Genomic DNA, 6,276 nt, shown 5'->3' on the forward strand with positions numbered 1-6,276 from the left:
TATGCTTGGTTGAGGTATTATTGGCCATGGTTATGCCATTGTGTAGGACATGTTAGTATCTCCCCGAGGGATGAAGTTTCCCCTCTTGAGCACGATGGATGCTTGGAATTGATGCATAAGTGATTGCGTGATTCATGCATCTGACATTGCATAGTTTAAGGATATTCGCCCTTGCTTCATTAGGGCCGTAGCTTCCACAGATATATCGTGGATGACTGTGTGTGGATACCGAAAATGATATTTGAGCATTTGGGGTGCATAGGATGTCCCTGGGTGAAAGCCCCTAAACCTTCACGGTACCGAGGAGACGCCTCAACGTCGAGACCGAGTGAAAATTATGAGCGCCCGAGTGCCTTATACCGTTAGGCTGTGAGTCCCACTATTGCGAGGTCGGTTGAGATGGGGTTTGGCCTTACTCGCCTGAGTGAGGGGGCATGGCTAGGCTGAGTCTGACCAGCTCGTAAATGGGTCCGCTACTGTCGAGCCTCGTTAGTGATTGACTATCCACAGGCTGGTAGTGAGGTCTCCTACGCTCGTTTGACTGTGTGGGTCTTGTAAAGCGGCAGTCATCCAGCAGTGTACTTGACCCGATGGATTCCTTATGATGGAACTATACTTGATATGTGAACTGGTTACGAGCATTAGCATTACTCCGCATTACATTGGTATCAGCTGTATAAGCCTTATTGCATTGCTTAGCCCTGGGTACGGCTTACTACATTCATAACTTAGCCTCGATACGGTTAGTATCATTCATGTTTCCTTCTGCATTCTCCCCTATCTTCTTCTGAGCACCATTGTCACACACCTTCACCGCCCTCTAAGCTTTCTATAAGCTTATGCACGATTGATGCGTGCAGGTGATTCTAGGTCGGTGCAGTAGTAGAGGAGCTGCGGATTAGTTTGGAGCGTGCTGAGGACCCGTTGTAGACTTTTCTCTTCCTTCCTTATCTTATGTATTTCCTTTTGAGCCTTATGTACCTGTAAAAGTTAAAATTTCTAGTGGACTTTGCAATGCGTTCTTATGGTTACTTTTTGAGATTAATGTATTATGATCTTGGGTATGCTCTCTTGAATTAGATTTATGCTATGAAAATCCTCATTGTGGGATCCCGGGATCAGAACCTGAGCCAAGAACTGAGATGGGGTACTACGGAGGCTGTTGCGACCGGAACTGACGATCAGGTTCCATGCGAGTCCGGTCACCGAGTCTGGGGCGTGATAAATGGTGAACTAAAACTTGTAAAATTCAAAGGTGGGAAACTAGGGTTTCCAAGGATCCACTTGTAGAGATCAGGGAGATCTATGCTTGATTCATAAACACAACCGGAATCAGAGTCCCATCTTCATCGAATTGGAAGATAATTCATTAAAATCTAAATCTGAACTTCCTTTGATCTAGTTTTCAATAGAAGATAGGTATGAGAATTAGAATTGATTCCACCACAAAACCATGCCCATGAGACAAAGTAAACAACATAATTTAACCAATCCACATCCAATCTAAGGGAGTTATGAACGTTACGTTGGGAAGGGTTCAATCATCCAACCATGCCCAGGAGACAATGGTGAACAACAGGGCCTCTTAACTTCATAATCATAATAATGCAAAGAACACACCCAAAGTTATCGCAGTCCCACTGTAATTAAAGTCATAACAAACCATTAAAAACTAAAGGTAATCCTTAAATCAAACTAGAATCAAAATCAATTCAGTTTAAACATGAATCAAATGGCATAAAGAAAAATCTCCCATCACACTACAAGCTTCACCTCTTAGCCCTACCTAAGAAGTTTAGCCAACCATAATCATGATTAATTGAAAACTCTCAAAAGGCATCAAGAAAGAAAACTAAGAAAAAGGAGAAGGAAAACTCTTTGAAAGAGCTTGGTTGACCACCCCACAACTCTCTCTCTCTCTCTCTCTCTCTCTCTCTCTCTCTCTCTCTCCCTTCTCCTTTTATAGCTGTTGGGAGGCTAGGTCGGCTGGTGAAGTCGTTAGGTGGTCGACGACAGATTTCTTCAGTAATAATCATTACCGACAAAAAAAGATAAAATAATGATGAATTCTGTCGTCGGTAAAAGTGCAATTTCCTGTAGTGAGGGTTGTGACCCCCTTTTTATGAGTTTAGACGGTCTGGATCATTGATCCGACCATGATCGAGATCACACAATGCCCCACAGTGGGCCGAGCGGTGTTTGGACGTTCCTATGCATGTTCTTCCACTAAGATGCTTGGTGGGCCCACGATCATCGTTAATAAAGAGATCCACTCCGTCCATTGGATTCCTCTCGAAATCATGGCCCAAGAGACCAAGTTTTGATCCACTGTACAAATCAACTCATCGTTTATCCTACATTTTCTAGCGATCCACATGTGTACGTGTGCATGGGGCTAAAAGGCCATCATGGCCAGGGTCGTCCCCACCCCCTGGACTCAATAGACGATTCAGATCGCCCGTTTGGGCGATGGGTGGGGCCCACTGCAATCAATCAGCCCAAGAACATCCACCGTTGGACGTTTTGCGTGAAAGGAGACAGGTCAGCCCTTCTTTGACCAGACTGACCGTCCGGTGCACGCCGGGTGTGGTGTGCGTTGTGTACACGCACATCAAGTGTGGGGTCCACTGAGATGTTTATGAGAAATCTGCTCCGTCCATCCATTTTTCCACCCCATTTAAGGGGTTGAGATCAAAATTGAAGCATATCCAGATATTAAGTGGGCCCTAGATAGATGATTTATGTGCTGATCTGTCCATTGGACCACTTTCACAATGATCAAATGGCTAAAATTTGACGTATATGGTTAATTTATGGTCCTCAGGCCAGATATAAAGTTTCGAGCCGAACGGATGGTGGGAACCCTATAATCGTGCATTCTAGATGATTTTCAGGCCTCTTTAGCGTGAATTGCTTGATTTTCTCGGATCTCTGGCGTATAAATTCTTCGATATCGGTCCCCTAGGGTCCGTCCCTTGCCTTAGTGACTTTTGAGTGTTAAATCCATACTTTTAGTACCCTTTTTCAGTCTAAGCTCCTAAATTCACCTTGTAGCACAAACATGATTAAAATAGGGCGTTAAGCATTATCATGTTCATAAAATCAAGTAATAAAAAGGGTCTAATATGCAATATTTGACCCTCAACATTTGTTGTGACTTAAATTACAATGGATCTGTGATAGCTTTGAGTATTTTCTATGCATGTATAGAGGTTGTGAGCATAGGACCCCTGTTGTTTACCATCGTCTCATGGACATGGTTGGATGATGGAACCTTCCCCTATGTTTATAAATCTCTCAGATTGGATATGGATTGGTTAAGTTCTGTTATTTACTTTGTCTCATGGGCATGGTTTTGTGATGGAATCAAGTCTAATTCACATCCTTCTCATCTCTTGAAAACTAGATCAAAGGAAGTTCAGATTTGATTTTTAATGTTATATCCTCCAACTGGATGAAGATGGGACTCTAAATCCAGCTGTGTTCGTGAATCAAGCATAGATCTCCTTGATCTCTACAAGTGGATCCTTGGAAACCTTAGTTTCCCACCTTGGAATTTTACAAGTTTTAGTTTAATATTTCTTCATTATTCTCTTCAATTTCCCTTATCCATCTTCGTCTAGTTCTAGTTTTGGTTACTTTTAGATTACGTACAAGGTTCAGTCCCTGTGGATTCGACCTCGGTCTTACCGAGATTATTACTACATCGCGGCCCTACACTTGGGGTTGTGAACAAGTTTTTTGTGCCATTGCTAGGGGTTAACGGTTGTATTTTTCTAAGATTAGCTAGTTTTAGAATTAGGTTAAGATTATGGTTTTTCTAGTTTTTAATTCTAGGTTTAGGTTTTTCTATTTGATTTCTAGAAATATAGGCTTTCTAAATTGGTAATCTCTTTCTAATTTTTCTATTTTTCTATTTTTAGGATTAGGGTTTTATTTTCTATTTTTAGGATCTCTTTTATTTTTTAAAAACTAACTTACTTTCTAATTTAGGTTTAGAACTTTCCTAATTTGTTTTTAGAAACTTTCTAGATTTTTTTTTTTTTTTAAGAAGCTAGTTTACTTTCTATTTTAAGAACTAACTCATCTTTCTATTTTTGTTTTTAGAAACTGACTTGTTTTGTTTTCTTTTACAGGATCCTAACATGGGAACTTCTAATTTGGTAACTTCCTTCTAACTTTCTACTTTCCATATTTATTGTAGGATTTTTTTAGGATTAGGTTCAGGATTAGTGTTTCACTATGTATATGCACGAGTGGGAACGTTAATATGTTGAGATAGTTTTTGATAATGCGAAAAAGTATGAAGGGATATATGATGATTATGATAGAAACCAACCTATGTCTCAAAATTTTTTAGAACCGACTGGAATACAATGCTCCATCGGTTAAGAAGTCCTTATGTGATCATATGCGGGAGAATAATTACACTCCACGGATTAAGGAAACAATATGTGAATGAGAATTATTATTAACCATCAGATAAGAAGAAAACAATGAGAGATTATATTATGGGTGATAATATGTATCAACAACCATCATATTCTCCCACCTATGATCCGTATGACTATGATCGGTGGAAACATCAAAATTGGAAAGATGAACTAACAACTTGTTATAATGATTATTCTCTTGGATCTCCTACCTTTGAAATCCAACCAGAATCGATCCAAGAGAAGTCACTTCAGAGTGATACAGACTCTTCTATGGACATGAGAAAATTATTAGAAGATCGATCTTGAATCACGCCTCGATAGGTTAATGTAGGCTAGTGTAGCCCAGCCTCAACCCAATCCAGAAACACAATTTGAGGAAGGTACATTAGAAGTGCTTGCAGCGCACCTCGATAAGCTAATGGAGGCTTGTTTACTCCACCCTCAACTTAGTCCAAAAATACAATGCGAGGAAATTGATCCTAACTCGCTTTTGGAGAACTCTGAAATTTGGAATGAGCATATGGTTCAATTTCCCGAAGAGTCGATCTCGATGACGATTCAAAGGAATGATCATGAGACGTGGGTGTCTTTCAAATACAATGATAATGACACACTTCACTCACATGACATACTTGGTTTCAATGATGAGGGAGTGGTTAGTTTATACGAATCTTAACCCAATCTAGGAGTAGAATGTGAGGAAAGTGATCCCATCCCAAGTGTGTACTGCACTGAATTGGAAGATGATGAGTATTGGGATGATGTTTATGAATGTGCAGCCTAAATTCCATTGGAATCAATCTTAAGTTTGGCCCAGGTTAAGGATCAAGAAGTTCAAGAGGTTGTCGACCAAAGTGATCTACTCCACCTATCTAATATGACCAATTTAAATGTAGAGGATGAGCCCTTTATGACCAACCCTTCTAACTCTTGTGAGACATGTTTGTACCACTCCCCTGAATTGAATGATGATATGATTCGAGAGAGGGACAAATTGCTTGATATGACTCTGGAATTTCACAGCAATGCTTCCCCTATTGATTTTCAATCTGTCTGTGCAGGGCAAGAGCAAGAGAGCATGCGTACATCCACTTCTAGAGATAATGGAATCTTTGGGCAGATCATCACAAACTTTAATGTTGAAAATAAGTCACTTTTAACTGAATTTTTCAACTCTTTGAATGATTACTTGTCACACTTTGCAGATTCAAACGATCCCATAATACAAAACTTATTGAATGCCTTGCAAGACAATACCTTGGTATTTGTTGCTGACCGAGAGAACCCTTATTCTGAAACTCCTCCTTCCTCAGATCGTGAATGTCTATCATTAAAGGAGGAAGAACTGAAAATTGAACTAGAGTCTGAAACTTCGGAATGTGTTGAGACTACATCATTTGATGAGAATTTTTTTAAACTTTATCTACATGTAGTCTTTGATTCACCATGGAGTACTAGCATTGAAACTTTTTCGTCACAGGTGAATCATATATACTTTAGATACCTCAACCGATTCAACGATAATTTTTTACTGAGGTCCATAAATTTCTTTAGAAATTCATACTCCAGGGCATCCAAGCCTATTACAAAAAGGGCTTTTGGATGATCTTATTGAGAAACCTACTGAGAAATTTCCCTGTTTTCTTAGTTTAGGAGGAACCTTGCGGCATGATTGAGTAACTTTTCTCCTGTTTTCTTAGTTTAAGAGTAGTTTGCTTTATGTCATTCTAGGATAGTCGGCTTTATGCTGTTAGGATAGTTTGCTTTCCAAGTTGCTTTAGGATAGTTTACTTTTTATTGGTTTCACTCTTTTGCTGACCCAGTTTCACGCTGAGATCTC

The sequence above is a fragment of the Magnolia sinica genome, chromosome 16 (assembly GCF_029962835.1).
Source record: "Magnolia sinica isolate HGM2019 chromosome 16, MsV1, whole genome shotgun sequence".
NCBI lineage: Eukaryota > Viridiplantae > Streptophyta > Magnoliopsida > Magnoliales > Magnoliaceae > Magnolia > Magnolia sinica.